The 24,137-nt window shown below is 54.4% G+C and overlaps 1 long non-coding RNA gene across 1 annotated transcript; it reads right to left on the bottom strand.

The window, feature by feature from the left end:
* Positions 1 to 6,636: 6,636 nt before the first annotated feature.
* Positions 6,637 to 7,624, bottom strand: LOC132423923 (uncharacterized). The gene is made up of 3 exons (XR_009519137.1): positions 7,544 to 7,624; positions 6,869 to 6,976; positions 6,637 to 6,710 (listed from the first exon to the last, which is right to left on the bottom strand). It is a non-coding gene; the product is annotated as an uncharacterized lncRNA (long non-coding RNA).
* Positions 7,625 to 24,137: the final 16,513 nt, after the last annotated feature.

Genomic DNA, 24,137 nt, shown 5'->3' with positions numbered 1-24,137 from the left:
TCAAGTCCCTCGTTCAGGATGTCTCTGCTTGTTGTGATGACGTTGAACTGTCCTCCATCTCCCTTTCCCTGGGTAAATGAGAATTTAGATCTAAAGGCTCCGTTAGACTCGGGCTCCTCATTTTTGGTAGGAGAACTTCGCAGATGTTGCATCGCTCAGAAGGCATCTTGCTGTTTGGCCACGAGGATGCTAGGACTGACCAGTGATGCTTGCAGTGGCAGCCTGGTCCCTCCACCATACAGCTGCGAGCTCCCCCGTCGACCAGCAAGGGCCTGTGGACACCTTGAATATCCAGGTTCCCGGTGGCCTTAACCTAATAGCTTTAGAGTCTGCTGGTGAGGGTTGCTTGAGTCGTTGTTTCGTAAGAACTTGCAAAGTACTGATTTTCCATATTCCAACATTCATTCGAGATTTATTAGCTGGAATTCTTTTGTAAAGAAGAGTTTTTCAGGACTTTTCTGGTGGTCCAGTGGTTAAGACTCAGCGCTTCCACTGCAGGGAGCATGAGTTCGATCCCTGGTCGGGGACTGAGATCCTGCATGCCGTGCGGCACAGCCAAAAAAAAAAAAAAAAAGCTTTTCACTGTATCAACTAGGGCTATTTGGTTACCCCAAAATATAGGCTGTATAGGAAAGATAAGATAAATACTTAATTACTTCCCTTTTCCCCTTCAATTATTAATTTTCAGAGTAAGAAGTTGGTACAACAATTACTTCCAATGGTAACAAGTGTGATTTAAACTTTTTTTTTTTACTTTCTTTTTTAGGGTCATTAGAAACAAACGGATTTTTATATCTGAAAGGTGTTTCAGTCAAGTGTAGTCATTGCTCTCTCTGATGACTTGGCTGGTGTTGGCCAGTGAAAGGCCTTTGTGTCCTTTTAGTATGACTTCAGTAGTCTGTGATGCCTTCCTTCACTTTAAGCCCGGGATGGTCTCAGGCTCACCTTGAATATTGCCTGCCTCTGATGTGATATCAACCTTTTGGCCATGAGTTTTTAAAAATTGGGGCAAGGAATTTAGAGACCAGAATCTAGGTACTCTCAGTGCTTGTTGCAACTGGGTAAGCATACATTTCCATCCTTTTCAGAGGCAAGAGCTAGGAAATTCACATTTTGTTTTTAAAGCATGAAGTTTACAGATGTAAAATGTGACATCAAAAACATAAAACATGTAGAAAGAATAGTAATAATATTGAGCTCTAGAATGGGATCAAACTTAAGTTGTTATCAACTTAAAATAGACTATTATAGGTATAAGTTGTTATACGTAAACCTTATGGTAACCACGAAGCAAAAACCTGTAGTAAATACACAAAAGAGAAAGAGAAAGGAATCTAAGCATACCACTAAAGAAAGTCATCAAACCACAGAGGAAGAGACAAGAGAAGAAAGAAACAGAGAAAATACAAAAACGGGCAGAAAACAATTTTTAAACTAGTAATAAGCACATACCTGTCATTAATTACTTTAAATGTAAAAAGATTAAATTCTCCAATCAAAAGACATAGAGTGGCTGAATGCATAAAAAATAATAAGACCCATCTATATGCTGCCAACAAGAGATCCACTTCAGATGTAAGGACACGTATAGACTGAAAGTGAAGGAATGGAAAAAAAATATTCCATGCAAATGAAAACCAAAAGAAAGCTGGGGTAGCTATACTTATATCAGACAAATAGACTTTAAAACAAAGACTGTAACAAGAGATGAAAAGGGTGTTACAGAATGAGAGAGGGGTCAATGCAACAAGAAGGTATAACATAGTAGCAGGCATAAATACATAAAGCAAAAATTATTAGATCTAAAGAGAGAAATTGACAGCAATACAATAATTGTAAGGGGCTTTAATACCCCACTTGAAAAAAAAATACCCCACTTGTATCAATGGATAGATCATCCTGACAGAAAATCAATAGGGAAATATTGGCATTAAATGACTTCTTAGACCAGATGGACTTAACAGACATTTATAGAACATTTCATCCAAAGCAACAGAATGTATATTCTTCTCAAGTGCATGTGGAATGTTTTCCAAGATAGATCATACACTAGGCCACAAAACAAATCTTAATAAATTTAAAAGCCTTGAAATTACATCAAGCATCTTTTCTGACTACTATGAAACTGCAAATTAATTACATGAAGAAAACTGGAAAATTCACAAATATGCAGAGATTAAACAGGATGCTACTAAACAACCAATGAGTCAGAGAATTAATGAAAGGAGATATCAAAAAATACCTTGAGACAAATGAAAATGGATATGCTACATACTAAAACTTATGGGAAGCAGCAAAAGCAGTTCTAAGAGGGAAGTTCATAGCAATAAATCCCTTCCCCAAGAAACAATAAAAGTCTCAAACAACCTAACTTTACACCTCAAAGAACTAGAAAAAAAAAAAGAACAAAGCCTAAAGTTAGTATACGGAAGGAAATAACAAAGATCAGAGCAGAAATAAATGAAATAGAGTCTACAAGGACAATAGAAAAGATGAATAAAACTAAGAGCTGGTTCTTTGAAAAGATGGACAAAATTGACCTTTAGCTAGACTCACCAAAAAAAATGAAATGAAAGAGGAAATGTTGCAGTTGATACCACAGAAGTACAAAGGACTATAAGACACTACTATGAATGATTATATGTCAATAAATTGGACAACCTGGAAGAAATGGATAAGTTCCTAGAAACATAAAAACTGCCAAGACTGAATCATGAAGAAATAGAAAATCTGAACAGACCAATTACTAGTAAGGACATGGAATCAGTACTCAAAAACCTCCCAACAAACAAAAGTCTAGGACAGATGGTTTCACTGGTGAATTCTACCAAACATTCAAATAAAAATTAATACCATTCTTCTCAAATCTTCCAAAAAATAGAAGAGGAGGGAACCCTTCCAAACTCATTTTACAAGGCCAATATTACCCTGATACCAAAACCAGACAAGAGTGCCACGAGAAAAAAATTTACAAACCAATATTCCTGACGAACATAGATGCAAAAATCCTCAGCAAACTATTAGAAAACTGAATTAAACAATTCATTAAAAGGATCAGGCATCATGATCAAGAGAGTTATCCCAGGATGCAAGGCTGGTTCCACATCTGCACATCAGTCAGTGCAATACACCACATTAACAAAATGAGAGATAAAAATCGTATGATCACCTCAATAGAGGCAGAAAAAGCATTTGACAAAATTCAATATTCGTTTATGAAAAAAACTCTCAACAAAGTGGGTATAGAGGAGACATACCTCAACATAATAAAGGCCACATATGACAAGCCCACAGCTAAAATCATACTCGACAATGAAAAGCTGAAACCTCTTCCTCTCACATCAGGAACAAACCAAGGATGCTCACTCTTGCCACTTGGATTCAACCTAGTATTGGATATCCTAACTAGAGCAATTGGGCAAGAAAAAAATAAAAGGCATCCAAATTGGAACGGAAGAAGTAAAACTTTCACAGTTTGTAGAGAACGTGATTTTATATGTAGAAAACTCTAAAGCCTCCATCAAAAAACTGTTAGAACTAATTAAATGAATTCAGTAAAGTTGCAGGATATGAAATCAATACACAAAAATCTGTTGCATTTCTATACACTAATAATGAACTGTCAGAAAAAGAAATTTAAAAAATAATCCCATTTATAATTGTATCAAAAATAATAAAATATCTAGGAATAAATTTAGTCAAGGAGGTGAAAGATCTATATATTGAAAACTACAAGACATTAATAAAAGAAATTTAAGAAGACACAGTAAATGGAGAGATATTCATGCTCATGGATTGAAGGAATTAACATTGTTAAAATGTTCATACTACCAGAAGCAATATACAGATTCAATGTAATCCCTATCAAAATTCCAATGGCATTTTTCACAGAAATAGAACAAACAATCCTAAAATTTGTATGGAACCATAAAAGACCTTGAATAGCCAAAGCAATCTTGAGAAAGACAAACAAAGCTGGATGTATCATGTTACTTGATTTCAAACTATATTACAAAGCTGCAGTAATCAAAACAGTATGGTGCTGGCACAAAAATAGACACATAGATCAATGCAACAGATTAGAGAGCCCAGAAATAAAACTCACTAAATATAGTCAATTAATTTATGACAAAGGAGCCAAGAATATAACATGGGGAAAAGACAGTCTCTTCAGTAAGTGGTACTGGGAAAAACTAGACAGCCACAAGCAAAAGAATGAAACTGGACCACTATCTCACAGCATACGTAAAAATTAACTCAAAACGGATTAAAAACTTGAATGTAAGACCTGAACCCATAAGACTCCTAAAAGAAAAAATAATTGGTAAGCTTCTTGACATAGGTCTTGGTGATGACTTTTTAAAAATCTGACACAATAAGCAAAAGCAACAAAAGCAAAAATAAAGTGGGATGACATCAAACTAAAAGCTTCTCCACAACAAAGGGAACCATCAACAAAATGAAAAGACAGCCTACTGAATGGGAGAAAATATTTGCAGATCATATGTCTGATAAGCGGTTAATATCCAAAATATTAAAAAAATACAACTCAATAGCCAAAAACATCTGATTAACAAATGGGCAGAAGATCTGAATAGATGTTTTTCCAGAGAAGATATACAGATGGCCAACAGGTATGAAAAGATGCTCAACATCACCAATCATCAGGAAAAAGTAATCAAAACAATATAAGATATAATCTTACACCTGTCAGAGTGGCTATTATCAAAAAGGCAAGAAATAAGCATTGGTGATGATGTGGAGAAAAGGAACCCTCTTGCACTGTTGGTGAGGGTATAAACTGGGGCAGCCACTATGGAGAACAGTATGGAGGGTCCTCAAAAAATTAAAAACAAAACTACCATATAATCCAGCTTTGCACTTCTGGGTATTTATGTGAAGAAAACGAAAACACTAACCCGAAAAGACATCTGCATCCCCATGTTCATTGCGGCATTATTTATAATAGCCAAGATATGGAAGCAACCCAAGTGTCCATTGATGGGTGAAGGATAAAGAACATGTGGTACATATACAGCAGATGTTATTCAACCATAAAAAAGAAGGAAATCCTGCCATTTGCCATAACATGGATGGACCTCGAGGACATTCTGCTGAGTGACATAAGCCAGACAGAAAGGCAGATATGGTATGCTCTCTCCTATATATGGAATCTGAAAAACAAAAACAAAAAACCAAGCTCATAGATACAGAGAAGAGATTGGTGGTTGCCAGAGGTACGGGGAGGGTGGGTGGGAGAAATGGGTGAACTAGTCTTGGTTTTAGTTTAAGTAAATTGAAAAAAATAATAAACCATGAGATTACATTAACATTTCCAATTCAAATTTAAGACTCACGTGTTATACTTAACCTAGGTGATTGTTTATTTGTATGTTTTTCTCTTACACTAATAATGTTGCTTCCTCGCAGCAGCCAGGTAATTATTTATTGGCTTTATCCTAGAAATACAAAAATACTTTCAAATAACAATGCCAGATTTAATACTAGCAATGAGACTTACTGAATGATAGATACTTAGGATTTCTTTGTTGCTCTTTTTGTCCTTAAAATAGATCCTACTGAAAACAATCAAAATACTATGCTCTGAAGTCCTTTGAAATAAATCTTTAGTTATGTTACAAACTTTATATAAATTTACATTTTTTGTTGGTTTCTTTTATAAGGATACTTTCCTTTTCAATTCAAGTTTATGTTTTGAATATGGGAAACATTTGCAAAGTTCTGAAGTCAAACCCTGTGAGATAATAGAAGATATACATTGGTCTCTGCCCCCAGTTCCTGGCACAGGGCTCCTGGAAACCCGTGCCATTTCCTGGGTGATAGGAATATCTTTTGTCCAGTGAGGAGACTCTGGGTGGGCTCCTGGGTGGGAGTCGTTACCACAAACAACAAGCTATGATCAGAAGTTGGGAACTTTCAGCTCCCGACCCCAACTTCTCCAGAAAATTGAGCGGGGCTGGAAATGGAGTTAGTAACTGGTCATGCCTATGTGAGGGAGCCTCTCTAAAATCCCCACAGGATGGGGTTCAGAGAACGTGCAGGTTGGGACACACATCACATACTGGGAGGGTGAGGCACCCCAGCTCCACGGGGACAGGAGCTACTGCACTAGGGATCCTCCTAGACTTCTCCTTGTGTGTCTCTCTGTCTGGCTGTTCATCCGTATCCTTTATCCTATCCCTTATTGTATAATAAACTGGCAAATGTGTTTCCCTGAGTTCTGTGAGCCTCTCTAGCAAATTCATTGGGCCCAGGAGAGGGTTGTGGGAACCTCTGATTTGTTGCCAAGTCGGACAGAAGTTGTGGGTCACCTGGGGACCCACTCCTTGTCATTGACATCTGAAGTGTGTGCGGGGCAGTCTCATGGGACTGAGCCCTTAGCCCGTGGGATCTGATGCCATCTCCAGGTAGGTAGTGTCAGAACTGATTTCAATTGTAGGACACTTAGCTGGTGTCATAGAAGTGCTTTGTGTGGGGAAAAAACCCGCATTTGGCGTCAGAAGTGTCAGAGGTGATGTGTTCTGTGTTAGTAGTAAGAGCAACGCACAGGCGAAGGATTGGGTAGTTTTTTTTAATACAAACTCTATAGCAAAGTGTATCCAGAGAAGTTTAACTGCCACCCTTGACTGTTCGCCACTCGGGCACCATTGTTATCAGTTTCTGATTTATCCTTCCAGTGCTTTTATCTTCTGCAAATAAAAATAAACATGCACATATTCATATATTTTACTCTTCATTACACAGAAGACAGCACACTAATACTGTACCCTGCTTTATCCACTTAACAATGTATCTGGAAATTGCTCCTTGTCAATCCCCGGAGAAGTAGGACGTATCTGGACCGTACCCAGCAGGATGGAAGTGGGGTCTGCAGTACTTCCTGCAGGCAGTGGGCGGCATTGAAGGCGTGGCGTGATTAACGTGGAGTTCCTAGCAATCAACGTTTATTGGAACGCTGGAAAGAATGTTAGGTGAGAATGTGAACACAGCTATGGTCCAGGCTCCGACACTAACTCACTTGATAAATCTCACAGTTTAGATCAGATTCCTCATCCCTTATGTGGGATTGTAGGATGGGGTAGTGGGTCGAATAGGGTTCCCCGAAATTTCACGTCCACCCGGAATATCACAGCATGGCCTCACTTGGGAATAGGATCTTTGCAGGTATGAAAACTTAAGATGAGGTCACGATGGATTCTGGCCGGCCCTAAGTCCAATGACTGGTGCGCTTACAAGAAGACACAGCGACACAGGGAGAAAGCCATGTGATGACAGAGGGAGAGATGGGGTGATGCGGCCACAGGCCAAGGGATGTCAAGGATTACTGGTAACCACCGGAAGCTGGAAGAAACGAGGAAGGATCCTCCGCTAGAGCCTTCAGAAGGACCACGGCCCTGCTCACCCTTTGATCTCAGACTTCTCGCCTCCAGAACTGTGAGAGGAGGACATTCTATTCTTTAAACTGCCCGGTTTGTAGCCCTTTGTGGCAGCAGCCCCAGGACACGGTTAGAGATGGACTCACCTCCGAGGTCACTGTCTGCTCTGGACCCAGAGGACTATGCCAGGTGAAGCGGCCCTCGAATCCCAGAGACAGGCGCCCAGGGCTCCGTGCCGACGGAGACCACCGCAGCTGCAACCGGCTCCCACGATGCTTGTAATCGCTCAAGCAAGAATGGCGACTGTAAACAGACATTAAAAGATTCTCAGTTACACATGCATCTCCGGGCAAAATTATATTTCCATAAACACTGCAGAAACGACTCAGAGAATTTAGTCATGGGGCCAGCCTGGAAGCCAGAGAGAAGGCAGCAGCGTCCTCGGCACCCACCAGACTCAAGCCCGTCCTGCAAGCCCCTGGCCCCTCCCAAACTCCAGGTACATCCCTGGTCTGGTGGGGCGTTTCCTCCCGGGGCCTTGACACCCCGGCTTCGGCACATTCAAAGCCAGACTCCCACCCGCATCTCCACGGGAATGTGGTCCGAGGTCTTTGTCACACGCCAGCTCCGCTGATCCGCTGTCTTTGGTCAGCCCGCCCCAGGCCTGCGGTCGTGTGCTGTTTCCGGTCCACGTGTGGCCATCTGTCCGTGAAAGTCACAGAATTAGGGTGGGCGACAGACGCCCATCTAATCGGTGTCGACGGAGGAGCTGCAGAGCAGGGGGAGGAGAGCTCGTTTCTCCGCACACGGGACCGCCCTCCCCACGTGCGCGGAGACTCTCGTGAGGTCCCGGTGGAGGCGGGCTGCCCAGGTGAGTCAGAAAGCACTGCAAAAACGGCCGGTCCCTTCTCCTGGGCTCCATGGGGTGCAGGCGTCCGGCAGCTCCATCCCCGTCAGTTGGGTCCATGGTCCACATCCCCCAACCGGCAGGCAGGTGCTGAGGGGCACCTGCGCCGTTTGCCCACACAGCTGGGGTCTGCTCACTTGCGGTCCATCCAGATATCCCCAGAGGCACACGGCCGGGGCCCACAAACCTGACGATGTCCCCTAGAGGACTCACAGTCGTCTCCACCCAAGGGGCTCACACGCTACTTCAGGCTGTCTCCACTTTGGTGGGAATTCTTGGGACTAGGCACCCACCTATGGCTTGAAATAATTATTTTCATGCTGCTATTAGTTTCAGAGCTGAATTGTTGGGTGATTGTACTTTCTAGTTCTTTGCACAGATTCTTTAAAAAACAGCTCAGCTGGGCTGGGGGAAGAGGAGGCTGAGGGGACCCAGAGCCCCCTTCTCTCCCTCCAGGCGGCTCAGGCCCTGGCGCCCCCGCTTTGCTGAAGACCTTTCCTCCCAGAGGCCTGTCCCTGCTCAGAGCCCACACCCGGCCAGCGCTCTGCTCTCGTGGTGGTTTGTTCACCAGGACAGAGCTTCTTGCTTCTGCCTCCCTCTGCTTTGAAAGTCAGGCCACGCTGCCTCTTCCAGGTTTTAGAGAGTGGCCGAGAGTTCCGGAAAGTTCCGGAGCCTCAACATCTCGCATGCGGTCAGGCTCAAGGTGACAGCTGAGGGGACAGAACCCATTGCCATATTATTATCTAAATGTCCCCCTCGGGTCTCTCGTTTGTCTTCACTTTCAGACTCCCCTTTGTCGTGGCCATGAAGCCAGGTCTTTCTTTTCAGGGCATTTTTGCAATCTGCCCTCCCAAGGTCTGGGCTTAGGTCTGCTTGTGCCACACCGCCTCCCCCAAGCTGTTGGGTGACGGAAGGCCGGAAGGAGTGCCTCTCAGATGCTCTCCTGCATCAGGTCCAATGGGTGGAAGCCCAGCCTCCGAGGGCTCTTCAGAGAGCAGCCAGGGACAAGGTGGTTCCACACATGTACCTGCCCAAACCTGGGACTCCCTTCCCACGTTTAAGGTCCAGGAAGGCTTTATCTTACTAGTAACCTCCTGTTAGTTTTATCCCCTATAAAAGTCTAGGGAACCCCATTTCAATTGCATTGCTCAGGATTCTTTTTGATTGACAGAACCCCAACCCAAGCTCATTTCAGAAAAGAAGGGAGTTTGCTGGTTCACTTAACGAGAAAGTGTAGGGTGCAGTGGCCTTCAGGCACAGCTGGATCCAGGCGCTCAAAAGATATCACCGGGCATCATCTTATTCAGTCTGATTTTACCTGTGTTGGCTTCACTCTCAGGTAAAGATGGCCCAGGAGTGCTAGTCTTAGGGGCTCTTTGGAACTCTCAAGTTGGATGATCAGGGTCATACTGTCTTCTCTGTTCTAGCAACATCCTGGGCAGGACTTTGATTTTTTGGACTCGGATCACATGCTTGTCGCTGTGCTGATTTCTGTGAGTGGGGAAATGCTGTTCTCTTATTGGCTGGCCTTGGATCATGTGACCTCAGCCAGCTCATATGATGGTCCTGGAGATGGTGGGGCTGTAACACCAACAAGAAAAGCTGCTGTGCTCACTAGGAGCGGGCAGGAGTTGTCCATAAAGGAAAGCAAAGAGGGGTTGGTTACCAGATGAAGAGGAAACTGTGTCTGGGAAGGTGGAGTCCACCAGCGCCTGACAGTCCTGAGGATGATTCCTGACATCGCCCCAGGAGAACCTTCTTGCTTTCCGGGGCCCTTGTACCTCACGCCGGGGAGGTCCCACAGGGCACACAGGTCTGGGAACACAGTAGGTGCTCAGTACACGTCTGGGAAGTACACAGTGGGCACTGCGGCCACTCGTACCACGGACTCTTCCTGCCTTGTACCATGCAGGTCCGTGTGTGTGAGAGACAGACAGACGGAGGGAGAGAGGGGTGTGCACAAGGGCCATTTCCACCCTGCTGCTGGGATAGGGTGCCCTTTGGGTGTCTTGCCCTGGTGACCCCCCCAGGTATGCAAGTTGTCTAAAGCCGGCTTCTTCCCCCTCTGCTCCCATCAGCTCCAGGTCAAGATCTACGTGTGTTTGACGCTAATGGAAAGCTGCCTTGTGACTTGTGAAGTGGCCTGAGCAAGCCGCATGTGACAGTGAGGGGGCCAGGCTGGGCTGCCTCTCCACTCCATGGGGAGGGCTGGGAGGGCCACGCTCGGGGCCGCCACGCCCATAAGGCCTGCCTCTGGGCTCCAGGGCCAGGACCCCGGCTCTCTGCTCTCAGAAGAGTGCCAAAGCCTGACCTCCCAGTGGCCAGCTTAAAGGGGGGCAGCCCTTGGCTGGCCCTGGCTTGGCTGTGTGGGAACAATTCCAGGATTTCAGGCATTTTGAAATAAAGCAGCCGCGGCACCAGGCCACCCCAGAGCCCCCTCCCCTATCCAGCCTGTCAGGTCAGCTGCCCACGACACCTGGCGCCCAGGAGACCTGCAGGAGGCTGCAGAGAGGTCTGAGGAAGAGAAAAACTTTCTTAGCCAGCACTTCAAACCCTCAAGGCCACGACTTTCTTCTCCTTTGCAATCTGCCCGTGTTTCTGGGTTTCTAGGGGCCTGGCTGGGCTGGAAATAGAGGTGAATTCCGTGCGTTCATTTACTTTACAAATATTTGCTGAGCACCTCCCGGGGGCCAGGCACGGGCGGGGGCGTGGGGGGCAGGCGGGGGGTGGGGGGCGGGCCTCGGCACCCTCCTCGTCAGTGAGCAAAACAGAGAAACCCGAGACTTCATGGAACTTGTGCAGGAAGACAGAAGAGGGGCAAAGAGAGGATACAGAAGGAAGTTAGGAGGTGAGGATGTGGTGCATGAAAGCAGGGCAGGCAGTCCTTCTTCAGAGCACAGGGAACTATATCCAATCTCCTGGGATAAACCGGAATGGAAAAGAATATGAAAAAAGAAGGTATATATGTGCATGACGGAGCCACTTTGCTGTACAGCAGAGATTGCCACCACACTGTAAATCTACTACACTTCAATTAAAAAATAAAATAAAAAGCAGGGCAGGCAGAATGGGGACAGCCTGGGTTGGGGGGGGTCTCCCTTTTACGTCTGCTGGTGGGCGAGGCAGCCCCGGGTGTGGAAGCCGAGTGGCAACACCTCCCACACGTGTTGTAGGCTTCCTTGGCTGGCACGTGGAGGACAGATGGCGGTAAGGGTGGCAGGGACACCAGTGGGTGATCCAGCCAGGTGAAGTGGGCAGATCCCAGATGTGCTCTGAAGACAGAGACAGTGAGGTTTCCTGAGAACTTGGATTTGATCTGAACAACTGGAAGAATGCGGGTGGCAGGTGGGGAGGGCCATCCCTCGCTCAGTCTACGGGACGGCCAAGTGGGGGTAGCAGGTCTCCAGTCTGGAGTCTGGGACAGAGGGCTGAGCTGGGGGGAGGCATCCATGAGTCATAGTGACCATTCACTGTTGTGAAGACATCTTTAATTCCAGGACCCATGCCAAAGCCGTGCAAACACTTATCGGATACCCTGCTGTGACCCCTAGAGAACTATTCTCATGGTGTAGGGGCAGGACCCGGGCTGTTCTGAGTCCTCCTGAGGGTGACAGCTAGCCTGCAGGCGGGTCACCTTCTACAGGCTGGGCTCTGCCCCTCAAAGCGCCTCCGAGAGCCCTGACGGCCACACGGGACAGGGTCTGCTCCTATGCCCGAGGTCCTTAATGCAGCGAGAAGGACCAAGTGAGAGCCCGTTTTCCCACCACGTTCCATGGGGGCTGCACCTAGACCTCAGGGTGGCCAAAGGAAGCTGCAGTGTGCGTGCGTGTGTGTGTGAGTGAGCGTGCGTGTGTGTGAGTGAGCGTGGGTGTGCACGTGACACGTCTCGTGTGAGTATCCATGTGAGTGCTGCAGGTGTGCGTGCGCAGATGTGTGTGTGAGCGTGTTTGTGCTTAAGCCTGGTTTAAAGAGTGACCAAGTGAACTCATGCAGAAAGAAGCCAGGGTCAGAGGGCCGTGCCACTAGACGAGGGAGGGGCACGTCCAGGTCCTGGGGCGGGGGCTTGGCTGGCGCGTTCCTCCCTGGGACTCACATTCCCACATCCCCTGGTGGTGGGAGAAGCTCCGCCCTGGACAGAGGAGGCTGGAGGAGGGGGAGCTGAGAGGTGGAGGGCGGGGAGAGGAAGTCAGCCCCGTTTGGTCGGTGGGTGGTCATCTGGGCAGGAGGGCCCGGGGGGGGGGCGGTGCACCCACACCCCCAGTGGCTACTTCCTGTGAGTGGCCTGTTTGGACCTTGGCATCTAAGTAACTCATGTACGAGGGGGTCAGCTATGGGCACTGGAGCCTCCACAGGAAGTGTGGGCTGTGCTCAGTGGTGCGGGAGGGCAAGGATGCGTTCATGGTCAGGATGAATGGCGGCTGGGGTGGGTTCATGGCCAACAGGACTGTCCTGGCCAGAGGTAATTTCCTGTGGCCAGGTGGCCCTCCCCATACACTGGCAGCCTGAACAGGGGTGGGGAGGATGGGGGATGATTCGTGCAGTGTTTCCAAAGGAAAGCTGGAGTTTAGGATGCTGACCTGAAAGCAGAGAGTAAAATGCCGTGAAATGGTTCTAAACTCTCTAGAAAAGGGATTACCTCGTTTCCAGCACTGGGGACATCATCAGCAACACCACCACCATCACCATCACCATCATCACCACCACCATCACCATTATCACCACCACCATCACCACCGCCATTATCACCACCATTATCACCATCACCATCACCATCATCACCACCACCACCACCATAATCACCACCACCGACACCGTTATCACCACCACCATCACCATCACCACCACCATCACCATCACCATCATCACCACCACCATCACCACCATCACTACCACCGTCACCGTTATCACCACCACCATCTCCACCACCATTATCACCACCACCATCACCATCATCACCACCACCACCATCACCATCATCACCATCACCACCATCACCACCACCATCACCACCACCGTCACCATCATCACCATCACCACCACCATTATCACCACCACCATCACCATCATCACCACCACCACCATCATCACCACCACCATCACCACCACCACCACCACCACCATCACCACCATCACCACCACCGACACCATTATCACCACCACCATCACCACCACTGTCACTGTTATCACCACCACCATCACCACCACCATCACCACCACCATTATCACCACCACCATCATTACCACCACTGTCGCCATCATCACCACCATCACCACCACCATCACCATTATCACCACCATCATCACCACCACCGTCACCACCACCATCATCACCACCATCACCATCAAACCACCATGACCACCACTACCACCTCTACCACCATCACCACCACCACTACCATCACCGTCACCACCACCATCATCATCACAGTCTGGTCACTACTACTTGGGGGGTAATGACTGGATATTCCTGTTTACCCCACATACTTCCATCCCTCTCTCTCCTGCCTCCACTGTGCTCCAGGAAGCTGCCCAGCAGGCGGTGACTTGGCTCACCTGGCCCCGTCACCCTCTGGCTTCCAGCTTGGGCCTAGCCAGCCGGAGGCAGGGCAGGACTGGCATAGAGGTGCTGCATCCCACAGTGCCCGTCTCTCCAGGAGCACAGGTCCTGCGAGGTGGTCCTTCCCCGGGCTCCTGCCCTTGCCTGGTGACAGCTGTCCTTCCTGTGCCCCTTCCTGTGCCCCCCGCCTGGGTGGTCATAGTTTCTACTCGCACAGACGCCTTGATGCCCAGCAGCCCTTGCTGTTTCCCTCAACCCTGCCAACACCTCTGAAATGTTCTTTTCATTAACAAACCTCTTCCACCGCCCCCCATGAGTGGGCCATCTGTTTCCTGCTCGATTCTGAAAGATACCAGTCACGTGGTGTGCCAGGCGAGCCACACTCATCCCCGAGCATGCCAGCAGCACCTGTACAAGGCCCCTATCACTGCGCCTGGAGACCCAGGCTGAGCTCAGGGATGCGGCCTGCCCTGTGGGTCCTGCTCCAGGAGCTAGGGTGGAAGCCAGCACTAGGGAGCCTGTTGGGATCAGACAGGCCTCAGTGTAGCGGGGATTGGTCCATCACTGAAGTGGGGGATCCAAAGTGGCCCTGGAACTTGCCCTGGTTGCTCCCGGGGCGCTAGGAGGTCCTGCTGGGTGCGGGGTGGCCTCGGGCCTTGGGGAGGGAGGAAAGACAGACCCTCGCCATGGGGAATACAGCACCCTCTGCAAACAGCGCCGGGTGGGGAAACACAAATTCTGGGATAAAACCCGTCTCCCCAACCCCTCTTGCCTTCCCTCTTTTCCTGCCTTCTCCCTGTCCCATACCCCCGTCCCCTTCTAGGTCTGTGTTCACAAAAGCAACCCCTTTGTTTTCCCCTCCCTCTCCCACCCCTGGTCCTGTTTTCCCTGTCCTGAAGCTGCCCCCAGACCTTGGGACACCTCACTGCTGTCAGCAGGTCATGACCCTGCGCAGGGGCCCAGAGCCAGGTCCTCAGCCCTTCCATCCCCTGGACTCCGGATCCAGCCCACCCAGAGGGGACACGCCACTTCCACGTGTGGACAGGTTTCTGGGGCTGGCTCCTTCCCAAAGTGTCCCCCACTCCTGAGTCTTGGGGACACCAAACCCATCAAAGTGGGATCAGTGGCTCCTAGAGGGAGCACAGTCCCAGGGCAGGATGGAAGTTGGTCTCCCTGGAATGAAATGGAAGTTTCTGGAGCAGAGGCCACCCAGGTGGGGAGAGGGGCTGGCCAGGGGTCGAGACTCTGCTTACCTTCCCCTGGGATCCTGGCCTCTCCCATGGGTCCTTTCTCCTTTCCTTCCAGATCCAACCCTTGGCGTGACTGCAGGTGCTGTCACTCGTACTCTCCCCTCCTGTCTCTTTTCTTCCTTGGTGACAATAGTGACAATAACCGCTACCCACCCCCCAGCACTGCTGGGCAGCAGACGCGTAAGTGCCGCTTGATGGGGCCGGGTGGTGGGGCTTGCCCTTTCCTTGAGAACTCTCCTCCGCGTGGAAGCCATGAACAGCACCCCAGAGATCTGGGAGGGTCCCCAGTACCCACGACAAAGCCGCCGTTTCTTTGGAATCTCAGGTTTTGACTTAAGATTCATTCTCATGTTGCATCCTCCTCCACGCCAGCGGGGGCTTTACGCTGAATGCTCCCGGGCGGCTCTGCTCACCCTTCCCCGAGCCTTGGGGTCTGAGCCTCGTCCATCAGATGCTGGTGACAGCTCCCAGCACTGTCCAGGTGACCAGATGACAGGATAGTCGCCCAGCCAGCAGGCAGGAAGCCAGATTCAGAGCCTGGGCTTGACCTGCGAAGCGCAGGGTGGGGACCCAGCCGCAGGAACAAAGGCCTGTTTACTGGGGCGGGAGGATGCCCGCTGCAGGCTTGCCAGGCTCCGTGGGCTCCACCCAGAGAATCACAATGGGCAGCCTGTGAACCGGCCATCCGATCCTTCCAGGCCGCCGTGCCTGGCGCCGTGGATGAGGTGAGCAGAGAAGAGAAGTCGTGGTGGGGAGCCTCTATGTCCTTGGCGGGACGAGATGCACGTGCACAAGTTCAGCCGGGACCGTGTGGGCAGAGGGCCGGGGCCGAGCGTGGGAGGCGGCCTAGTGGCCCCAGGGCTGTCTGCACCCTAATCCCGGAACCTGTGACTATGTTACCTTCTACAGCAGGGGGGAACTCAGGTTCCTAGTGTCCTACCCCCGAAGCGGGAGGACGACCCTAGATTCTCGGGGCAGGCCTGGGGCACTCGCAGGGGTCCCTTAAATGGGGAAGGGGAGAATCAATGTCAGAGAGATGCAACGTGAGAGATACTTGGTGCCCGTCACTGGCTGTGAGTAGAGGAGGGGCCACGAGTCCAAGAGAGCAGGCGCCCCAGAAGCTGGAAAGACCTGGAGGTGGATTCTCCCCCGGAGCCTCCAGAGGGAAGCAGGCCTGCCCACGCTTTGCCCTCAGCCCAGTGAGACCCGAGGAGGACGTCTGACCCCGGAGACTGTAAGAGAGTAAATGTGTATCGGGAGCCACAGGTTTGTGGCCACGTGTTACGGCGACAGGACTCTTGCTCTGAGTGATGAGCAGCATGGAAGTCTCGGTTCTGTCCTCCATGGCGTGGGACCAGGAAGCAGGTACAGCCTGGGGTCCCCTGCCCGGGAGCTGAGCATCACACAGCCTCTGTTAAGGGCTGGGACGGTTAAGGGAGAAGACACCCCAGGGCCCTCGGTGTAGCAACCACACAGCATAGGAGGCAGCCCGGAGTCACGGCCAGCCCCTCCCTCCCCGGGACATGTGCCCAGAATGCTGGCTGGTCCGCTCTTGGGGGTTAGGGCTCCTCGCTAGGGCAAGGGGGAGGGCTGCGGGGAGCGGGCTGCGGGCATGGGGGAAGAGGGGCCGACAGACTGGGGAGCCTGGAAAAGGGGGCCGTGTCCCTTCCCAGATGACCAGAGCCATGGGCGTCAGCTCAAACAGGGGCTTCCTGCTCTTGCGGCCCAAATGGGTTACAGGTGAGTGAAGGTGTTGATCCTTGCTGGCCCGGGGCTGCACCTGGGACCCGGGCTGGATGGACATCACCCCGCACCCAGCCCCGTCCCCCGCCAGCAAGGAGCCCCAGGGGCACCCAGCCTCTCCTGGTCCCCTGCAAAGATGAGCATCTTCTGCCAGGCCAGGATGTGGGAGAGTTTGGGAAGCAGGTGCAGGGCACTGGGCGGGGCTCACCGTGGATGGCCAGAGTGGTGTAGGGCCGAGTGGCCTGGCAGGGAGGGTCAGGGTCATTCCACAAGCCCGGCCTCCTCCAATCCTCCTCCAAGTGCAAAGGGCAGGGCGGCCACTGGGCAAAGGCCTGGTCACTGGATGCCCTGGCCACCGTGGGCACGGGCCCCAGCTCCCGGGCGGGAGGGGTCCTGAGGCGATGAGGACGGAACAGGATGTGGGGATCCCCGACCAGCAAGGGAGGCAGGAGGAGGTGGGGCGGTGTCCCTGCGGCCGCCGGGCTGTGGGGATCCTGCCAGACCTCAGCACGCCCTGACGTAGAGGGGCCCTGACTGTCCCGTCGAGCAGGCCTGCTAGTCGCTCCCTGGCGGTGGGGGTGGGGGTGGGATTTGAATCACGAGGGTCTGACACCTAGATGTGCTGAACTGGAGCCCTGCACTCTGTGGACCCACCCGACCTACACGCGGGCCCCTTTGCTCTGTTCTCTCAGGGGAACCCACCCCTCCAAGCTGGGGCTTCATATGGAGTTGTCCCTGGAGAGGGTGTCCTAGTGGGGACAGAACTGGAACGTTCCTGAGATGAGGCCTGCGATGCAGGCTTGAGGCTGACACAGAACTGCTAAGGGCGGGTGTGCCCAGGGTCTTAACCCGAGAGGACCCCCGGTCGGAGCCGGAGGATGGGACGGGGGGCCGAGGAAGCCCGCTTTGATGTCCGCTGACCGGAGCAGGGCCTGGCCGGGGGCCCTGGCCTGGGGCTCATTGCGGAGAGAAGGCACCTTGGAAACCACTCAGGCCCATGGCCCCGCGTGTCCCGATCCACAGGCAGAGGCGCTTCTGTCCCATGGAAGCCCCGAGCTGGGAGGCACAGAGTGTGCTCGGGGTGACCCAGGGGCTGCCAGGCTTTGCCGCGTGGAAAGCCAGTGCCCCAGACCACGGCCCCTGCTCACCAGCCACCAGCAATGTGAGGGGAGCGCTCAGGGTCCAGGCTCCCCGTCCACTCCGAGGGCCCGGGTGCCGTCGCCCATCTCTGGGCCAGTGTTCCACGTCCCCCCACCCCAAGGAGTGCCTGGGGGCTCCTGCGGCCGGGGCACACTTCCTAGGCACCCAGAGGCCTGAGGTGAGCACGTGCCCACACGTCCCCTTACGCTGAGCCCCAGGGACAACGCTGCCGGCGCTGGCAGTGGCACCAGGGAACCCCCTGCCCCACACGGACTAAGGGGCGGGAGAGAAAGAGGAGGCCCCAGATATCCTGGCCTCTCTCGGGTGGTGGGTGTCCCAGCCTGGGCTCCCCCCGCCCAGCCAGGTGGCCTCACTGTTCCCAGGGTGTGGGCCCCAACCCCACTGCATGGTGGGGGGCCGGGAGCTTAGCGCGCGTGCAGCTACCTGTGGCCAGACGCCCTTCCCATCGCTCTCGGCCTGGTCCCTCCGCCCTCCCAGGAGGCCTCCGTCATGAGTCACGTCCACACTGGGGCCGAGCAGAAGCAGCCTCAGACTTCGGAGGCCACGCCCTCCAGGAGTGGGGCGCTGCCCCAGCTGGTGGCCTGGAGCAGGGGAGGGGAGGAGGGTGTCTGCCCTGCCCCGGTCCCCGTAGCTCACAGCAGTCCAGGCCGCTGCTCTCCCAGGTCTCGCTCAGCCAGTCCTGCAGGCCTGGGCCGGTCATGGCGACAGCATATCACCAGCTGAGGATTCTTTGGCATCGCGTCCTGTGACTCTGTCCTGAGTGGCTCAGAGGTCAGGTGCCATGCTCAGAAACGGCCAGCCCCAGCCCCTGCTGGCCAGGAGGAGCCAGGACCGTCGCTGGCCCTTAGCAAGCTGGACTGTCCTGAGGGGGACCCACCCAGAGATCCCAGGGCCAGCGAGGGGGCAGCAGGGCTGGGGGGCTGGGGAGCTGGCAGGCAGAGAGGAGGTCTCCAGGGGTCTGAGCCACTTGATGGGGCCAGGACAGAACCCCACAGTCACACCGAGCCCTGGGGGGTCGCAGTAGCAGTAGCCCCTGCTCTCATCCTGGCCCTGCCTCAACCCGTCTTGGCCTGTGCCGGCCTGCATCCTCTGGCCTCAGTTTCTTGATCTGAGACACCAGTTTGGACCAATTAGATGAGCTCATAGTTAAGGCAGGGGACAGTTCTTCTGCTAACCTGGCATAGGGGCTGAACGGTGGCCCTGAAAGAGATGTCTGCCCAGACCCGAGAATGTGGGCTTTCGTGGAGTGCGGCCCTTGCAGATGTGATCAAGGTTAAGGGCAGAGATGAGGGCATCCTGGATCAGGGCGACCCTAAGTCTAGTGACGGAAAACAGACACAGACACGCAGGGAGGGGCCGCAGGAGGACAGAGGCAGAGATGGGCTGATGCGTCTACAGGCCGAGGGGCACCGAGGCGTGCTGGCTGCCAGCAGGAGCTGGACAGGCCTGGGCCAGACCCTCCCTCACGTCCTCAGGAGGAATAGCTGCCCCCCGCACCTTGACTTGGATTTCTGGCCTCCAGAGCTGTGAGAGAAGGGATTTCTGTGGTCTAACCCGCCCGATTTGTGGCGACTTGTTACAGCAGCTCCAGGAAACGGTTACAGCCGGGACACTCAGGGCAAGGGACACTCCAGTGACTCACCTCAGAGCCATCAGGAGCGGAAGGCGGGGCGAGAAGGCCCTCCCACGTGGTCACAAGGTGCAAGGCGGGGAGGGAGCAGACAGTGGCGGAGGTGTCTGCTGGCACGGAGGGCTTTTCTGCAGCACGGCTGACAGTGACTCCGGTCTTTCTGCCCCCTCCCGCCTGTCCTCACAGGGCACATTACCCACTTCCTGGGGTGACCGGCCCAAACTGGACCCCCAGTGGGCAGCCGCCCAACTGGGGGTGTCAGTGGTGGAGCCAGGGAAGCACGGGCGGTGAGACCCCAGGTCGGTGCGCCCGGAGCAGAGTCTGAGTGTTCCGATGGGGTATGGGGTCCCCTCACTGCGTCCCTGCTGGGCCTGGATGGTCACTTGGCAGAGGTGGGGGTGGGGTAGGACCCCCGAGAACCCCTCCAGCTGGATCCTTGGATTCTCCGAGGAGAGGGGAGTGTCGCCAGCCCTCCTGTGAACCAGGGCAAGGTGGGCCCGAGTGAAGGGCAAGCGTCAGGTCCCCCATGCGCTCTGCGGTGGCGCGGCACGCGGGCTCTGACCTCCGGGCACTGCTGTGCCGCTGGGAGACACCACCCACCCCAGGGCTGAGGGCACAGCGTGGCTGGGAGCAAGTGATGGCATCGGGGTGCCCCAGCAGGCCGGCTGCTTGGAGGAAGGCCACTCCGAGCAGGTAAACTGAGGCCCCACGGACACACAGGTTCGTCGCCAGGCACAGAGGGAGGTGGGATTCAGGCCGTGGAAGGTGGTCCCTGCCCGGAGTTCGGATACCCTGTTGTCAGGGGCACCCTGGAGGGTGCTGGGCTGGTGACAGGAGGACACCTCACTCGTTTCAGCTGAGACCAGGTTGAGGGGAGTTGGGGGGACACCCGCAAGGGCCCTTGCAAGGATCAAGTGTCGAGTCTCCGAGGTGACAGGTGCTCGTTCCTGCCCCAGAGAGGGAGGGGTCAGAGACAAAGGGAGGGCTGAGACGGCCACACGTGGGAGCTGCGGGCCGTACCGCTGACCCCGACGGGTTCTCTGCTCCCAGCAAAGTGCTGGCTGACACCTGGCCTCCGGGTCTCTTAAAGCGATTGTTTTTCCACCACATTGTGGCGGCTGTGTTTTCATCAGGGTCCTCTGGGGATGCTTCCATCTCAGTGAAATTGCAGGTCTGCCGTAGCGCCCCAGCCCCTGCCAAGTCTCTCAGTCAGCTGGAGTCCTCGGTGGCCGCAGGATGGCAAGCCACTTCTCCTGGGAGCGCTCCCGAGCCCACTGGGGGCAGAGAGTCCAGCTCTGCTCCCTCCCCTCGGGGCCTGACCCCGGGATGCTTGCATCACGGGAACTGCTTTTAGCAGCCCCTTCGCCTGAGCCATCCAGCGAACGCGGGGGGCCCAGAGTGTGGGCTCAGCAGGCAGCGCTCGGTGGACAGGCAGCCCGTCTCTCTGGGCTTGCAGGGGAGCCGTGATGTCACCATGATTCCACGCGGCTGCCAAGCGCCCAGCGTGACGGCCCCTCCTGGACAGCTCGGCACTGACGCAAATCAAAAGCTTCTAGCTCTCTGAGCAGCTGCCACCCTGTCCTCCGCCGGCAGCCCTGTGGTCCACGGCAGGGAGGGCAGGCAGCGGCGGGCTCCAGCGTGGGACCTGGCATTTGAGGTCATCAGCTGCTCTTTAAAGCGCAGGCAGCGTGGCACGGGGGGTCCTTGGAGGTCAAGGAGAGCCAGCCACTCGCACAGCTCCTGGTGAGGTCAGCAGCCCTGCCCCTCCATCCAGCGGTGCCTGGGGCCCTTCAGCTCTGGTCATGGCTGCTGGCCCAAAGTGGCACTAGGGGCATGGGAGGACGTTAGGCCAGGTGGACCCACCCCGGGGATGGATGGGGGCAGGGGGCAGGGCGGCCCCTGCGTGGCGTCAAGCAGGGTGGGGTGGAGCTCCGTCTTCCTCTGGGTCTCCTTTCACCGTGGGTGTAAATAGCGGCCTTCCGGAGCTGCTACTGCGAGGTCTCCCTGAGCCTCCGAGGGGCTGCTGGAGTCTCACCTTTCAGCACATCCTCGCCACAGTGACCCGCAGACGACACACCTCCGGGGCTCCTTGGAGGGACGTGGGGAGCCAGGCATGGCGACCAGGTGGATCCAGAGCGACCTTCCTGGCGTCTCCGGCTGAGAGCCGTCCTGGGGGCCTGCCTGCCCCGGAGAAGCCCACCTCAGCCTGCCTGCTGGAGCGTCCTGTCCTTCCTTAGACACGCACACACAGGCTCATGCATGTACACGCACGTGCACGCACACACACACAGGAGTGCAAGCACCCGCGAACATGTGAACACATGCATGTGCCCCACACTCCCACAGTGTACGTGCACATGTAGACACGCATACCACGCACACGCACACGCACACGCACACGCACACACGCACGCACGCACGCACGCACGCACGCACACACGCACGGGGGTCCAGCTGCTTTCCATTCCCAGATCAGCGCCTGCTGTCGCCGACAGGGCACCTTCCAGGATTTCGACCAATCCCTGCTCATGCGAGGACCCCCGCCCCTGTGCAGGCAGGACCCTGACCCTCTGCCCTCGGCCTCAGTGGACGCAGGAGGACAGGCTGCCCAGGGGCTGGGATGGCCGCCTGGGGGGCAGCATGAGGAAGCCACTTGGGGTCCAGGGGCAGGTCCAGGCAGGCAGGACAAGACAGGAGCTGAGGACGAGGACTCCAGGCCCTACCTCAAGGGCACCTTTGTCTCCACAGGAACTGGGCTGACCAGAAGCCAGCTCCGGCCACCTCCGCCTCAGCACAGGCAAACGACTACGTGGCCGGGCGGACGCGGCCGGGTCGCGTGTGGAGAAGGGCCCACCTGGGGGCCACCCTGGGTGAGGTGGGAGGCCGCAGCTGACCCCTGCCTGTGGGCAGCACGCGAAGGGTCGGGACCCCTCCCCGCAGAGCACCTGCCGTGGCGAGGTTGGCCTGCGAGGCGTTGCCTGGAGACCCGAAGTGTCCGGCGTTCCGTTCCATCTGCATCAGCAGTGGGCCCGCCAGGGGGCCGTCCCCCCTCTTCTCATCACGGGGCTCTGTCCCGTCCTCGTCCCAAGGCAGAGGTGCTGCCGCTGCCCTGTGGGGACTCTCAGGACCCTGGGCCTGCGGCCGCTGCACAGCCTCCAGCCCTGACGCTGAGTCGGGTCCACGGGACTCCGGGTCAGCACGAGGTCGAGGGCTGGTGAGTCCTCTGCTCTCCTTCCTCACCCGCGCCAGAGCCCTGCTGCACCGTCCTGGATGTTCCCACCCACGATCCCAGGCAGCTCTGGGCCCTGTTGCGCGCAGATGGATGAGGGGCAGCAGGAGTTCGGAAGCAAAATGACCGTGGCAAGAAGCAGACAGACAGACGGACAGACAGACAAAAGGCTGGGTCTTGCAGGACACCCCAGGCTGCTGGCGGGGCTTCTCAGAGGGTGGCTCGGGGGCCCCTGAACTGGACCTCCTGCTCTGGGGTCGGGAGGTCTGCAGGTTTCTGGGCAGCCCTGCGTCCTCAGTCACCAGAGCAGAGCCTCACGGGGCCAGACCGGCCTGGCTCCTGGGCCCACCTGGAGGGGGGACCCTGGGGCTCCTCAGGAAGAGCTGCTCCCGTCCCATGGCCTCCCTTCTGGCTCCCTCTTTCTGCTCGTGGACGGAGGCTGGTCTTTGTTTTGTTTTGTTCTAATAACCTAAACAATTGGCACAGAGGCTGCATCAGCTGATGGGCAGCCGGCCGATGGTCACGCCGTCCACGTGGCCAGGCTGGCGGCAGTCACGTGCAAGCGGGACGGGGACTGGGTGGGCGAGCCCAGCAGGGGCGCCCCAGGCTCAGCAAAGGCGTCCCAGAGCTAGAAGCACGCCCCTCCCCTCCCCTCCCCTCCCCACACCAATGGGAAATGGGGCAGGAGGGTTGAGCCGCCCCTACTCCCCAAGGCAAACAGAGACCTGGCCGCCAGCCGCGCCCCCGACAGAGGGCCCTGCACCCCCGACAGAGGGCCCTTTCTTCTGTGCTCCAGCTGAGCAAGGTCGACTGCGGCCAACAGTTTCTGCTTTCCTGCCCACTCCCTCTCGAGAGCTGCGGTGGCAGTGCCCCAAAGCCGGTATTCGCACACATTCCAACCTGCCCTTTGGTTTGTAAGATGTAAATATTTGCTCTTCCATTAAGACAGTAATCAGAAGTTATCCTTTAAGTGGAGTGTACACACCGGTGCCCTTCAAAAGGCAAATGCTGCTCTTCCTAAAGGTGGAAGGAGAGAGCCGGGCTGGGCGGCTCTGCGAGTGTAGGCCTGCCTCTCCGCTGCGCCCACCTGCCTGAATGCTCTAGCAGCTCAGGCAGCATGCAGGTGAGACCGCATGGGGCACGAGGCAGCCCTGGCATCTCACAGCCCAGCCCACCTCTGGGGCTGGGCAGGATGCAGGCGGGCTTCTGTCTGGGGGTGAGCCTTTCCGGCCCCAAGTCTGCGCAGGGCCTGGCTGGAGAGCA

Source organism: Delphinus delphis, chromosome 4 (assembly GCF_949987515.2).
Source record: "Delphinus delphis chromosome 4, mDelDel1.2, whole genome shotgun sequence".
Lineage (NCBI taxonomy): Eukaryota > Metazoa > Chordata > Mammalia > Artiodactyla > Delphinidae > Delphinus > Delphinus delphis.
This window is presented reverse-complemented; position numbering and strand designations above follow the sequence as displayed.